Consider the following 16161-nt stretch of genomic DNA (forward strand, 5'->3'; position numbering starts at 1 on the left):
CAAAGCACAGCTCTTCAGAGGGGCCATTACAACTGTCCACTGACTCAGTGGGAACCCTAACAGCTCAGCTCCTGTACCCAAATCTCTTACCCCTAGGCCAGATTCTCATTTCCTGTAGCTCAGCATATTTCTGCTGATTCCCATAGAACCCCTTTGACTTTGCTCAGTGTGTGCTCTGGCCCAAGCACACCTAGTGTGCACACCTAGTGCCTCCCTAGGGGAAGGCAATGACTGGCTTATAAGGACAACCTTTTCACCTGGGCTTCCAGATAGGAGGAGAGGCTCTCTGGGCCTTTCCCTCTTGATGATGGCTCTCATCTGTCTGGCTTTTGAGTGTTGCATGAGGTCAGAATCTTTGTTTTGCTTTTATATTGGATCTGCAGTATTATTTTAGCTGTATGTCTTCCACAGTTCAGTTACGTTTGAAGTCCTGGAGAGTGTCCCTGTTCTGAGCACTTTCCTTAAGTCATTTTCATGTGAAACATTTATTTCAGAGTAAACACTTAGGTCTCATGTCCTCTGAGCTGTCCCATTTTGCCACAGTGTTTCCGCTCCTGTACATCCTTCTGCCCACGCCCAGCCAGACAGTCCCTGCTCAGAAGAGCTCCAGTGAGCACTACATGAATGTGCACTCATGATGGCCTTGTCAGAGCTTTTCTGCTCTCTGAGCTCCAGATAATGCCTTCATTGAGCTTACCTCTTCTAGGGATGAACCAGTGGTAGGAAGAACTACTGAGCACCACACATATGAGCATTTTTTTTCCAAGTGCAGCATGCTGCCACTGTGCATCTGATATTCAGGGTTCCTGTACAACAATATTGGCCTGATCCTGCTGTTGTGTTCTGCTCTGAGGCTTATGCTGGTGTAACTCTTCAGAATGAAGTCTCTTGTGTGCCCAGCAGATCCCATCCTACTGTGTGCAGCTTTAACACGTTCCTCCAAAATTACTTCTCTAAATTTCTTAGTTAATGATTTGAGAAAAAAAATAGAGATAATTAGTGCTTGACTGCCTAATTATTAACTCCAACAATGACCAATTTGGAATAAACTGTCATTATATATATATATTGCATTCCCACAGTTGACAAGAACAATAATATTAAAACCAGAATGTGTAGGAGCTGTTATTGGGAAACCAGCTGCCTCACATAAGTTAATGACTAGTTTTCTTCTATTCTGAAAGCTTAAGACCTTCTCAGTTTCTTGCAATTTATATGGGAGATCTGGGTTTCTCAAGATCTCATGCTTTTTCCCTTTTCTTTCCTGTCTCCTGTTTTGCAATGTGACTGTCTTGAACATTGCTACAGGAAAAAGTGAAATGGGGACATCTATGCCATCAGCCACTGTTACATCCTGCCACCTTTCCCCAACTCTAGTTTTGTCTGCAGGCCACATGTGCTTGCACTGTCTACACACTGCAGAGTCTACTGATCCCTCTCCCACTCCTAGATGCCTGTTCCCTTTAACAACTGCTCTCTTAGGATGAAGGGCTCCAAGCCTCAGAGAAACGGTCTGTTGGAAATGTGTTACACTGAAGTTCTCCAGCATCCTGGGCAGCCACAGAGGAATAAGAGATACTGCTGTGCAGAGTCAGAACAGCCATGCTGGAAGTTTATAAACAGATGCAAACAGCCAGGCACACAGGACGTATAAAGGGGACGTATAAATATGTGTGTGCATATACATTCATATGTAGAAAATAAATACAGATATATATCTGTACACACATACAGTTGTATGTATATGCACATGCATATATTTGTCTACATAAATGTTGTATCAGGAAGCTTAAAGGCCTTTTCAAATGAGATACTTGGATAACATGGGCATGAAGACTCGTACTATGGTTTATAAAGCCAATGTGAAATAATCCTCCAAACAAAAACATCAACCACCTATTTCATCCATATCCCAGTGAATGGAAACCTTGTTCTGACTATGAAATGAGCTTATGCAACTATTGGAGTTTTGCAAGTATCTCACTATTGCCAGATTCACATGTTACTATATATTAAAAATTAAGAGGAATCAGTTCACCAAATCCTCAAATAGTTTTGAAAATCTCAGCATCAATGTTTATAAAATAATTCCATTAAACAAATAATACTTAAAAATAAAAACACTCCTTGAGTGTGTCCAAGTTCATTAAGTGGCTTTGAAAATCTTGTCAAAATGTGCAGAACAAGCAAAGCTTAGCTTGCCTGGTAGTGCTTCACTTGTGTGAGCTGATCAGCCAAAGTGGATGGGCTTTTAAATGGAGCCAGCTCCAAAGCCATTCACTTTGGATGGCGTGAGTCCCAGCCCATAGTCCATCTCTGCTGGCAGGCTCTAGCATCCCCAGCTACTCCCATGGGACAAACAAGAGCCTTGCTACTGCACTCAAGACCTCAGAATAACTAGCTGGTTTCCTCACGAGTCCTAGAACTGAGCATGCCAGAACTATGACTGAGGGTATTTTTGTTCTGCCCCAGCTTTGGTGAGACAATTTTTGTGGAAGTGTTCTGTCGCACCCCACACATGGACACTTGGAAGACAGGCTCTTGCAAATACACTGTTACAAAATATTTGCATTTGTAAGCCACAATGTGGTTGGAAGGAGGGATGAGCTGCAGGGCTACTGCTGCTGCCCAACCTGTTCCTGAGGGCCTCTCAGGAAGGGCAAGCAATTAGTAAATTCATAATCAGGGCTCCACTGGCCTGTATCACTTGGGCTTGTCAGCTGGCTGACATAAAAGGCTGCAGTGTCTTCTTAGGCTCCCTTCATCTACTGTCCACTCTGTTTCTGAATTTTACAGTGGTCTGGTTCTATAAAGGACTCTGCCGTGCCTGTGAAGGCCACTTTATTAAAGCAAGATTGTGTTTCCACAGACCTGTGGCACAAAAAGCTAGACAAAGATATAAAAAATATATTTGTTCCCTGTGGTGTTTTAGAATGTGCATATCTCAGTATTATTATGTGCAGTTCTCCACATAGCCATATAACATACAGTATAATGTGGCATGTTTTCTGTCTTATCCCTTAACTGTCCAGCAAGGGTACTTGCACGCCTCCTGCAAAGCCACCCAATCTGAGACTCTGTCTGAGAGCTCTCTGGGGAGAAGCTTTTCTCCTGTCTTTATAGGGTCATCTCTGTTTCAAACTCAGGGTAGCTACAATAGTGTAAGTAATATATATTTGCAGTTCACAATGGTGACTTTTACAGAGTCTCACATGCCATATGTTCCATCAGTAAGAATTTATGCTAGTGTTTTCTTAATTCGTTGTTGTCCTTCATCGCCAGTAGAAGGCATCTGGGGTGATAATTTATGTTTTATTTGTCTACAGAAAAAGCACAACATAAATTGATTCTCAAGGTGCCTTCTGTCCTGCAATAAACATCTTATTAATAATCTGTGTGGTCTGAGAGCCTATTCATGCTGGGAACACTTTGAACCTCTAAGGAATTCAAAGTCCTAAGTTTCTCTTATTTTACTGTCTTCGAGTTAGCTCCTTCATTCTTAATAACTGCTATTAGCTCTATTTGGAAGTTAAGTGTTGTGCTTTAATGTGTAAAATTGAGGATAATGAAGAATACAGTGTGTCCAAATAAATTTAAATATGCAGGAATGAAATTGGGGGCAGTAGTATGCTGACCAGCTGGAGGGACAGATCCTGCTCAGACAGTCAGGAAGTATAAATTACAAAGCTGAGTTGTTAGACCAACGCTTCTCCCTGTAGCCCCAGCACGAGGAAGTATTGACCGAGATCAAGAAACCTTATGGAGTCAGCGGTGGAGCAGGGCAATTACGTCCAGCGCTACTGTGACTGTAATGTCAGCAAATTACTATTGATGAAGTGCCAGCCCATTGCTATGTTTTATTGCAGCAGGGGCACTGAAAGCTGTGATTAAATAATATTAGGAGTTTACAGTTTCTTTTCACAGGGCAGCAAAGCAGGGGATCTTGTGTTCTTCACAGTCAAAAAGGAAAACAAAACAAAAAAAATAGATGGAAGAGAGGTCTCGGAGAAAGAGGGAGGAGGAGAATGGGCAGATTTGATGGTGTCAGTGCCCCGCAGCGTAGATCCAGAGGCTCCCATGAAACCCAGGGGAAAAAAACTTCTTGCAAATCAGTGTTTAAAAGGGGTTCAGCCAAAAGGGGTAAAAATTGAAGAAACCAAAGCCAAATGCAGTTTTTAAAGGAAATAGTGATTTTACATGATGAAATTAGCTTTGCGGAGCACCACATTTAATGATTTTGTGCTGTACAGCTTGATCTCCCAGTTATCTTAAAAGAGTTTAGCCATACAGGGGTATCCAAGCATATCTGTCAGGATCCCATTCATGGGCATAAAATAGTGTCACAGGGACCCCCATTCCAAGCAGAATTTGTGGTTAACAGCTGGCAAATAGTTAAATGTGTCTGTTTGTGTGAGTGTGTTTTTATTCTGAAGACTTGGAATAACTATCTGCTCTAAGAAGGAGATTTGGAAAATCGTTCTAAAAGAGTGAAGTCTTTCCTATAGCCTAGCTGGCTAATACTTGACTTAAGGATTTTTTAGATGTTTTCTTGGTGGTGTGACCCACAGTCTGCTATTCAGTCTGCATGGCAGATTTTGTGCTTTTTTCTGTATGTGAATTCCTAGCTTAGCTTTTTTTGAAGATTTTTTTTTTGACGCTCAGTGGCAGTCACAGCAGTTATATTTTTGAGAATTCAGGAGGGAGTGCGTGTGTGTTCCTAGCTGTGATAGACGTTTTGATCATTTTCAACAATATCAACAAATAATTGTTGCCCTGTCTACTTGTCTACGTTTTCTCTCTCCTGAATCTGTTTGATTCCTCTTTTCAGCTGCAGGACAGACAGGTACCTATGGGTCTCTCAAAATGAATTCAGCCTTGATGTTTGACCTTTCATTTATATATGTGTGGTCTCTACGGCAGTATTTTCTGCACCTTTCAGAGTCTCCTTTATGACATCCTTCAGAAAAATAGAAGCATTAGACAGTCACTGGACTAAAGTTTGTTTGGTGTCCTTTCCAGAAAGAAAGTACAATCTCCGTCTTTCAGGACCGTCAAAATGGCTCATTTTAGTCTTGCTAATATCATTTAATGCTAATAAAAATGGAAGCTTTTGAAAGGTGGATAGAATGAAATGGTAGATGATTTTAGAAAAGCTGACTTACTAAATCTCAGAGGAGCAGATTTATCCCAGTAGTAAGTGGGTGTAACGCTAATGAGTTAAGAATTATATCCATTAACACCAGAATTGATCTTTTTTCTGTTCTCTCTCTCCTTTTGTGTGTCAGATAAAAATGGAATAAGAATCTTGTTAAGCTGACAATAATGGAAGCTCTAAGAGGTGTTCAGCTACTTTCTAATGAAAAGCTTTGTTATTGATATGCATTTTCAAATTTCTTAATTACATTGTTTTAAGACTTTCACTCTTGCATGTTCGTAGTATCTATAAAGTTGGTGCTGCTTGTTTTCCTTTTGCATACAGTGTGATAGAGTATTCCAGTGATGCTTTTTAGTACCTGGTTTCTATGTGAATGCATTATAAAATCTGTATTTTCCATGTTCCTCATTCAAAGTAGGACACACAGAAGTTGTGTTGTAGGCTGCAGGAGGAGCCTCTGTAGGAATTTTTATCCCCACTAGTATTTTCACATCAATCCATGGATAAAAGTCATTAATTTAAAGTTTTGGCTCACACATGCAAAGTAAAATAATGTAAAGAACTTTAAATAATTTTGATGGCAGTCAGCAGAACTAAGAATATTAGCAGCTGGAAGGGTGAAACAGATTATACATCCACACGTCATGCCATTCATTAGGAAAAACTGTAGGTAAGTGTCTGTTGAACATTTCTGGAATACGTTCATCTTCTCAGTGCATTTTTTCACTGCTTTTGCCAGTTTCAGTCTCTCTAGCTTATATAAATATATTGACCATGTACCAGTCTCCTTGGTCTGTTCTGAAAGCGCTGCCAGTGAAATCTCATGTGCTCTCCACATGAGAAAGGTATAGCAAAAATGAAAGATCTAGGATTTCTGTGTAATAATATTTGTTCTTAGTACAGGCTATCACCCTTTAATACATATTTCTCTTTATTAATTAGGACACAGGGCAGTCATTTCTGCATAATAAGACTTTGACTATTGTGGACAATCAGGTAATATATAATCCCATTCATAACCCAGTCAAGGATTATCTTCACAATTGCTCATGTATTTACATCTCATACTGCTACTGGAAACTTCCTCCAGGTGTACCATTGTCACTAGTTTAGGAGTAATATATACATTATTTTTAATCTCTGTCCCACCTGCATAATGGCTCAGTTTTTTCTTTCTCCGTTTGGTTATGTAAATAAAGAACACAATATTTTATGTAAAACATAAATCAGTATGACTCTGGGCAATTCTTTTTTCTCTTTTTTATTCTTTTTTAACCTTTAAGTCACAAGTTTCCTTGCTGATCCATCCTTCTTTCCATTCCTCTTAAGTTCTCTGTTAATTTCTAATATCCTTTTTGAGGTGATTATTCCTACAGTTTCTATGAGATTTTCCTCTATCTTCAGGATACACCTGGTGTTGTCAGCTTTTGACTTAGACAAATTCCAGGCTCCCTCTGAGTTAGAATAGCTTAGCTCCTCAGCTCCATAGACCTTTTATAATCACTCCCCTTAGGCTACAGCTGTACAAGTGGATGCAGGATTGCTTTCTCGTGTCCGTATCTGGGAGCATGTTTCACTATGTCCCAAATTTGTCTCAGATAGGCACCACAGAAAGGAAAGCTGAGTACAGAGGTAGGTGGGAGCTGTGTCACATTTGAGTAGTTCTCCAGCCCAATCATGACACCTGTGGTGAGCTACAGCATGAAGCAGCACATAAATGTAGACATAGTCATAGGCTGCAAAAAATGCCTTTCTGAAGTTGACAGTCATAGTTACAGGTCTTTTCTTGCTTGTCCTCATATTTACTCTCAAATAAATGAGCTCATAATTAAGTTCAATTCAGATTTCTACATTCTAATCAAATTTTCTATCAATCAAAAGCACATTCAAACTATTAGCACCTCTTTTTGTTTCAGAGACTGTTGAACTAGAAATTGCTCAGCTCTCACACTCAAAAATATCTTCCCCACCTGCCCTCTGTTGGTAACATCTTAATTTCCTAGATTTATTTTACAGAAATAATTCTGCAAGGCTATTAATAGGTTTCCAGTCTGGCCAACTTAGACACTCAACATTGGCAAATAAGCCCATTTCCTGGGGCTTTCAAAGGCATATATATCATTTTGGTATCTGAATTGGGCATTCCCAATTCCTCCTAGAAGCTCTGCCTACCAGGTACCTAAAATTGAATTGCAAGTTAGGTACCTAAGTTAGAGGAACTGACTTTTGTTCTTGGTATGATAACAAGATTTTGATCTCTGACCATATTCTACTCATGGATTTGCAGCATTCCCCCTGCAAAATGCTGTTTGTCATCCAACTGACGTGACACTGACCCTGCTGTGTTTTAAATACGCCGTCACTTTCCCTGTGCTGTTTGCATACAGTGCTACTCATCTGCCCTTCCCTTTATTTCCAACACTTCTGAACTGTGCATACATTCGAATAAACGTTTTTCATTCCTGCATGCCATTCTGTCTTGTTTCTGTTATTTCTATGCTGAGTTTTGGTTTCTGCCTCAAAGTTAATGTTCTTCGGTTATATCACATTTTGGAGTGATATGGTTCAGTAACAGTGCAGTTTTCTGAGGGCATCTGTGCCGTTTCCCATTCAGTGTATACACTGCCCCAGGGTCCGGAGGCAGCTCTAGAGCACATCATCAGTAATCTGGTCCCTCTCTCGAGGAGTCACGTGAGTGAGGCTTTGTCTTTTCCAGCCATTGATCACCTCTGACAGCTTCTAAAGATTGTTTCAGCACACTGAATTCTTGGGATCTCTTTTCTTTTGAAAAGAAAATCTGTCTCACTCACCTAGAGCTAATGCATGAATGTATATTAAGAAGTTAAATGTCAACAGATACTGAATTTGTCTAGCAGTTAATTAAAAACAATATCCTAAAGGATTTCATTATTTCTCAAGCAGACACTCTTCTTTTTGTTTCCTATTGTTGTTGTTGTATATGTTACATGTCTTCATTAGCTTTCCTCTTGGAGAGCTTTCCTAGTTCTGCAAAGCTCCAACGATGTCGATCAAAAATCAAAATGCAGCCACAGGAGGAGTGCGTTAGGGCTTCTGGAGGTGCTCCCTGGCAGATCAGCTGTCTTCTCTGCCCCTTTGCTGGCAGCCACCACCCTTAGAGCATAGGGCAAAATGTTTCCACACATCAGCTGCAGGACTAGTCCAGGGACTGCCAAAGAAAAATGGGCCTGCTATTAAAGTAACAGCATGTGAACAGACCTGGAGGATGTGAAGGCCCACATTACCTTCTGTCATTCCTGTTATGGGTGTGATAGCCTCCAGTCGAGGGACAGGGTGGACAGCTGGTGTCTATAATACTGCAAATGGATGGAATATGATTTGCCAGAGGATGCCTGTTAGAGCCCTTCCTTGTCTCAGTTCTCGGAAGATAACAGGTTACATAATGTTATTCTGCCTTGATGAAGAGTCACAATGTTTGGTCAGGCTTGACCCTTAAAGCTTTCAAAGAACAGTAGCTCCAAGAAAAATAGCTTCTTGATAGGATGAAACTATGAACTTTGCTTACTTCTTCTTACTGCAACAGCTTCTGGAATGGTTGGGCATTCTCTATACTACACACAAGAGACTCAGGAGTACATGTGTGTACTGAATGCTTTCTTCAAGCAACAAAAATAACATGTGAAGTTGATTTTTAGCCCCAAAGTGTCACTATGTATGCCAAAAACACATGTTTGAATTAAGTCTCAAATCCCCTAACATTTTGTTAGGTGTTAGTGCTGAGAATCAAGAAAAACAAGTTCACAAGACTAGAGAAGGGATCAGTACAAGCAAATTAAAAACATAAATGAGAAACAGGGTGAGGGAGTTGGAATTAATTTGGATATTTACATCTTTTCCAGATTTTCTCACAGAGAGCACAGGATTCATGAACGTTCACTCCATTGTGTTTGGTGCAAGTTTTATTTCCTTTATTTCTTTACAAACTAGATCAACCACTGTTTATTTTTACATTCTGTTGCACTATTTTTGGGTGTGATACTGTAGTTATTTTAATCTGACAAAAGCAGGGGCTGCTGCCAAAGGGATTGTCCTGCTTTTCCTTCATCTGTGACAAAAAGTTCCTGCTGCCTCTCTTGTTCCAGGACTAACAGACACATGGCTGTGTGCTGAGATGGATCAAAGAAGTCACCCTGTTGAAAGCTACTCATTCTAGCTGTCTTTTAATTTTTAGTTCTCAGCCACATCTGTTCCTTCATCCCACTTACTGCATAGCCATGTGAACATCTGTGCTGACACAGGAGAGCGGACAGAAAATGAGAAAGCAGAAAAGGAGGGCATTTGGCCACTCATACCTACCTCAGGAAAACATGACGGAGGCAGCAACCCTCATCCCATAGATATTCTGTAGGTGATAGTGAATTGTGCTCTAAGCCACCACATCGAAACAGTGAGGTAAGGAGCACTGGCTATGTGCAAGCAATCCCCTCTTCCTCCTGGTCTTCCCTCAATTTATCTTATTATTTTATTAAGCTATTATTTTATGACAAAGCAGCACTAGATACTCCATAAAGAAGGTTTATAATATTAGCCTCAGTTTCAGTAAGGCTGGAGAGAGTGCCCTGCTCTAAATCCGACTTTGAAGCCCGCCAATCTGTTTAGACACAATTGAATCAGATTGGCAGGAAGCTTCATGAGAGAGGTTTCCATAATAGAATTTTGCCGTAATAGGAGTTTTCTGGAAACCTTGGGGCAAATCAGGAGAGGCACCAGAGCATCCAGGCAGTGGGGCATTCACACTGGAGATACTCTCTCTCCTCTTGTCCTGTGGCTCAAGAGAGGGAACTAAAGGCATAGGGAGCTCTGCCTCCCTTAACTGTTTTTCTAGAGGAAAGCAATCTTGCATGAGGAAGGAGAATGCTCCTGGCAGCTGCTCAGGGCCATGCTCCTTCTCAGGTGCCACCTCCAGATTTTGTTATTTAGATGTCCCTGATGGCACAAGAGGGCTCCTGGGGACTGAATCTGTTACAGAGGGTTCAGTGTGCTTTCATGGCAAGTAATAAAGATACTGCAAGTGGGAATCACATCCTCACACTTGGCTCCATTCGTCCATGTGACAAACACTCCTACTGAGTCTTTGGTCATATCAGATCCTGATTGCTGAACATCCACAGAGATCAGACTCTTATCATCTGTATCTAGATTACTCCAACATCCTTTTTTCCATCCTTAACAAATGCAGACCTGCCTCATTTATTCAGAGTGCTCAGCTGCTGCTACTTCTCTGCAGACCTCTGGCTGCCCTTTTTCTATCATTTTGAACGCACACAACTTGCCCTTATTTGCAGATCTTTGATTACTTGTTTCTTACTCTACCTGCAATCTTTTATTTATTATTGAAAGATCAATTCCTGACTTTGATCAGCCAGCAATGCCAGTCACTTTTCTCAGATTTTGAAATTCATATTTTTTTCCACGGTGCTCCTCAGTGTTGTGAGGAATGTTTCAAAAATATCTGCACGACTGCATCAGCATTGCTCCTCCAGACCCCTCTAAAATTGTTCTTTGCCTTAGTGCCTACAGAAGACTCCTGGTGTGCCAAGTTCTCTGTCCATCTGGCTGACAAGACTGTCTCATTTTATACTTTATCTATATATTATCTCTTGTCTTCATTGTAAATTGTAATTTCTTTTGGGCAAGAGCTGTCTTTTTGCACAATGTTTTTATAATGTTTCGCACAATAGGGTTCTGATGCATGGTGGGAGTTCTTCAGCATTTAATGACAAAAATAATAAAAGTATTTTTAACAAATGTCTCTGTGTGACTGCATCACATGATGTGGTCACAGTTTGCAAACGGAAATTATGAAATTCAGTTCCCTTGGGACAAGTTGTCTCTCTGCCTAGAGACTATAGGTGCAATCCAAGGCAGTCCATTTTCAAAAAGAAATGTGTTAGGAAAATATTTGAGCTTGAGTAATTCTACAAACAGAAGACTCTTCCTCTCCCAAACCAGTATTCTGCACTTTCAGAAAGATTTCCTACCGTGCAGAATTTTTGTTAGTCCATTAATTTTGCCATTTCAGAACTCAAACAGCATGGCCTAGAACAGTGGTTTTCCAAATTCCTTCCAGTTGTAGCATGCTAACATAAACAGCATTTGCATATGGATGTCGTAAAAATGACTAATGCCAACAATCATCATGCTTTTTTGCAGTAATGTGACACATGTGCCTGAGCACCCTGACAGATCGGCTCAAAGCTCACTGGTGCCGAGGAAATGGCACGTCTCCTATCTGACAGCGACATCCATGGCAGAGCACACTCTGATAGAAACCAGAGCATGAATCCAGCTTTTGATACATATACAAGAGGGAAAGGTAGTAGCAGTTTCACTGCGTGACTCAACAGAGCTTGGTACGTGTCCTCTACACAAAACCAGAAATCAATATCAGGAAGTAGAACAAAAAGCATTTTCTAGTTTCAAAGCCAAAGAGTTCAGTGAACTTCTTGACTGCAGCTGCTGACAAGTCAGTTGAGAGACATTTGACTCTGACCTCAGCCTTGTACCCAATCATATGTTAACATCTCCGATTCTCCAAAGGAGGCTGCAAATGGTTCCTCTAGTTAAGCGTTAGTCAGTGATAACTGTGAACGGGAGACTGCATGCTGCCATTCTCAGTCAAGAATTTGCAGAGTTGAGGGAATGCAACATAGTTCAGCCTCATCAGATTTTTCTTCCAGAAAATGATGGGAGAGGACTGTGAACCTGATTACATCATCGTGTAAGATGTGTAAGAAACACATTTTCTTGACTTATAGACCAGCTTTCAGAGCCTTCTCAGGCTTTCTAAACCACTGAGATATACATGATTATGCCATGTCTAACAGCCAGTCCTTCCTAATGCCTTTCCAGTCTATTTCTCACTTTTTACCAAATACAGTGGAAGCATAAAGGTCTCCAAGGTAAGACAAAGTTTTTGTGTAAAAATTGTTTGGAAAATGCAGGGAAGAGAAAGATGCAAATTAGTGCTCTCACTGAGAGAGAGCTGTGCGGTATATTACCAGGCATCAGCACAGCTACGTGGGAAGGAGGCACTTTAAATGCACAAATAATTTCAAGCAGAGCTTACAGCTTAATAGCTGGATAGGATAACTATGAGACACAAATGCAGGCTGATAACTTCTGCCTCTCTCAGAAAAAAATCTTTTTAAATGCCATCTGCATAGGCAAGTCCTATCTCTCTGTCACACAGAAGGTCACCGTATCCTGGTTTGTGGCCATTTGCACATAGTTCATCTCCCGTTTCACAGAAACATTTCAGTACTGTCCCTCCAGGGAGTTATCAAACTCTCATTTGAAACAGCAGCACATCATGTCCTAAACCATTTTTTTCACTGAGATTAGCAAATAAAAAATCCAAAGCCAGACACACTCTGATGGTGTGGCAGCTTTCATAACTCTGCTCAGCTGGTGGCTCAGATCCTTTAATGCTCCTTGCTCTCAGTGAAGCACGCAGTGCGAACCCAGAACTGATGGGGCAACTCTTCACCGCAAGCAACCCTGTTCTGTAGCCGACTGTAGCCTGAGCTCCCTGCACGCTATATCTAGCTATACAGTCCCATGGGACATCATTCTATTGCAAATAGCCCTGTAACACGTCCAGCATTCCTTTGCTGTCTTGTATCTGGGAAGCAGGAGCCAGAACAGTCTGTCCTCAAAAATGGCTCTTCCCTACATATAGTGCACATAGGCCAAGGGACTGTTTATCACAACCTTTTAGTGCCGATGTCTGCTTGAAGTTCCCTTTACAAACAATTGAACCAAATCATTTTCCTGGCACTTGCTTTCATCCTTCATTTCACTGTTTTATCAGCGATAGAGACAGCAGTACATTTACTTGTGTGTAACTCCCCACAGGTAATTTTCAGTTGCAGCAGGTAAAACTTAATTTTCCTCAGTTGCATGAGATTTTTTATTCTACACAAAGTTGTAAATCACCTCGACTCCTTGCTTGCTCAAATATAGATGAAGTCTTGCAGTGCTAGAAAAATGACTTTGGCTTTCCTGTGTGCTTCTTGCATTGCAGTTCCAAGAACTTCTCAGGTTTATCCAGCTTTATGCTTTATGTAGGTAACATTGCATGATGTGGGGTATACGTAAGCCTTTTTCTCGTTGTCCACCAGGACACTCTTGTAATCAAATTCAGAAAGGTCTTCAGCATATGTATTTTTAATGCTTCTTTCATCCTTTATCAGTATAAGCTTGCAGCAAGTGCTTTCCTTAAGAAAATAAATTATGATATTGTTGCTTCCTTCACATAACCCTAAACATTATAACTACAGTCTTGTTTTCCAAGAACAAATCTCAGAGAATGAACACAAAGGCCACAATGTAGTGTATGGTAGCCTGTGGCTTATATACAGCCTGGTAACTTGAGGCCAGTGCTGCTGGGAAGAAGACAAGGGTTCTCACAGCAGTATGAGTGTAGTATTGCCTGGTTCACAAGCCCATTGATAATTATTTGGGGCGCATGCCTTAACTCGGGAGTCATTTGCTTTAATACTCCAATTCTGATGGCTTCATTGACTCTGAAGAGATCTTGTGCCGTCGTTGGTGGTATTTGCTCACTTGCAATGTGCACAGCTCTGCTCCAGGAACTGCAGTGTCTGTTCTAGGTTTCAAGATCCAAATGGCTCCAAGTGAAAGTTTCTGCAAGTTAAGGGTTTCTGGATATCAGCACAAAGCTACTTTAGAGGGCTTCCCTTCCTTGCAGTAACTGGCAGCAATCATACAGCTACCAGGCCTCAGCACAGTGCAGGGACTCATCTGAACTGTTTCTCAGAGCACTCTTGAGTTTGTCTTGCCTACTGTCTAGGCTGTTATCGTGTATGAGGTTCCTCACAGTTCTTCTGCCAACACCAACATCTTTGGTCGTAGTACACATGAGAGTCTGTAGCCAGAGAGAGAGAGAGAGAGATACGAACTGTTGCAATTCTTTGTATTTGGGGCAGACTCAGTGCAATGATGACTGTTCCTGTGGCTCAGCAGCCACGCATTATTTTGATCATACCTCTGAGCACGTAGGCTAGAAAACTTAAAACTACTATGCAAAACTGGCACCGCAAGTTACTAGACACTTGAGGTCAATTAAAAGAGGGTTTCTTGTTTTCTGGACATTCTGGAGATTTCAACAGTTACCACAGTATTCCTCAAATAGTGTCATTGCAAAATATTTCCATTTAACAAGAGAAAGAGTGAGTGAGACTCAGCATAGCTGGAGGCATGATAGTTTTCTTCTAGGAAAGTGGCAGACATGTTTCAGGTCTCCAGTTGCCATTACAGAGAGCAGGAACTTTGAACTTGGAGCCCAGGTACCCATGTGAATTCCTGAATCATTGTATCCTGGGTTGTTGCTGTGTTTCTTAGCTGAGCTGTGATTTGAGAAACAGTTCTCTGATGGATGTCTTGTCAAAACTAACAAATTCCAGGGATGGATTTCAATTTTGATGAACTGGCATTTTTTGATGGAAAATCCAGTTGTCAGTAAACTCCTGACTCGCTTTAACAGAGACTCTCCTGGTACTAAAATTGGTGCCAGATGGGCCCTAATCCTTCCATCATTGAAGGCAGTTAGAGTTTTGCCATTGACTTCAAAGGAATTAGGATCAAACCCATGAATTCATGACTGCACTTTTTTTAATTTAGCTTTTGGAATAATTTATAAGCAAAAATAGACTAGATTCTCCCACTCTTTCTGATGTTGAGTAGAGCTGTATTCGGTTACTTTTCTTGGTTTCAAAGGAGCTTTGGTGCAGTCATGAGCATCTCATTATGAAAAAAATAAAATAAAATAAAACATGTCCATAGAGGACAGATAGGAAGAAAAGAGAAGGAAATCCTTAGGCACACTGAAGACTCACAACAGATCTGAGATTCAGAGATGACAGATCAAGGTAAGGTAGTCTTCATACTCAGAGCTGAAGGCTAGATAGCTGGAGTTGTTTCAGGGGGTGATGGGGAGTGTAGAAACATACCTTTTTTCAGTGAGTTCTTCTATTTTTAATGTCATTGCATTTATTTGTATGTGCGTACTCAGCAATTTGGAAGTTACTTTCCATAAGTCTACTAGTTATGCTTTGCTCCTGAGCAGACTTTGCAGCAGATTGTACATTTTCTGGGATTCACTGAGCCATGTGTTTGTTCTATATCCCTGGGAACCATTTCCATCTTAAGATTGTTTGGAAAAAAAGAAAAGGAAAAAAACATTCCCCATTCACCACCCAAGGCTTAGTGTTTACTTCTGCTGCACGCATCATTTATTTTCATTCTGCAAGATCATGATGACACACTTGTCCAAGCACATGCTGTTCTAATATGTTGCATTCCTTCGGCCTCTCTGTGTGTTAGAAGTGACACTGCTGTTAAATGAGAAAGACCTTGTAAGACAGGGAAAGAGATTACTAAACGATTCTACATTTCAAGTAGCCATGCTGTAGACAAAAATGATTGGCTTGCTTTTTTTCAGACTATATATAATTGTGTATGTACACGACCCTTATTAGGAAAGCTGTCTGTTAGATGGTTGTGTGTTTAGGGACTTCTCTTCCTTCTCTGAGAACATGCTAACATGTTTATCAAGCTTTTGGAAAAGATAGTGAGACATGCACCTCAGCAATGAGTAGAGGAACAGGGCGCTTTGAGCTTGAGATATGTCCTAAAAAATATATTTTTTTGCAGCTATCGTTCTGTGTGAATGTGTCCAAGCAAGTGCATTTATATATATGTGTGTGTGTGTGTGTGTATGTATATATATATGTGTGTGTATATATATATATATATTTTTTTTATTTTTCTGGATGCATGGAATAATTCTGTTCTCAGTCAAAGTATGGGGTTTCAGAAATCTGTCTTCTATGGTGGATAAACAGCTTGCAGAAAATCTGGTCCGTATTTGCTTGTCCTTTCCTGGCTATAAACTTAAAAAGGCGGTAGTGAATTGTTACAAAGATTAACACAAAAACATTAAA

At 40.6% G+C, this 16161-nt stretch overlaps 1 protein-coding gene across 3 annotated transcripts in view; it reads left to right on the forward strand.

Moving 5' to 3' along the window:
- Nucleotides 1-16161, forward strand: part of SH3RF3 (SH3 domain containing ring finger 3) — a 259022-nt gene that overhangs the window by 172782 nt on the left and 70079 nt on the right. The window lies entirely within an intron of this gene.

This window comes from Rhea pennata, chromosome 1, assembly GCF_028389875.1.
Source record: "Rhea pennata isolate bPtePen1 chromosome 1, bPtePen1.pri, whole genome shotgun sequence".
NCBI lineage: Eukaryota > Metazoa > Chordata > Aves > Rheiformes > Rheidae > Rhea > Rhea pennata.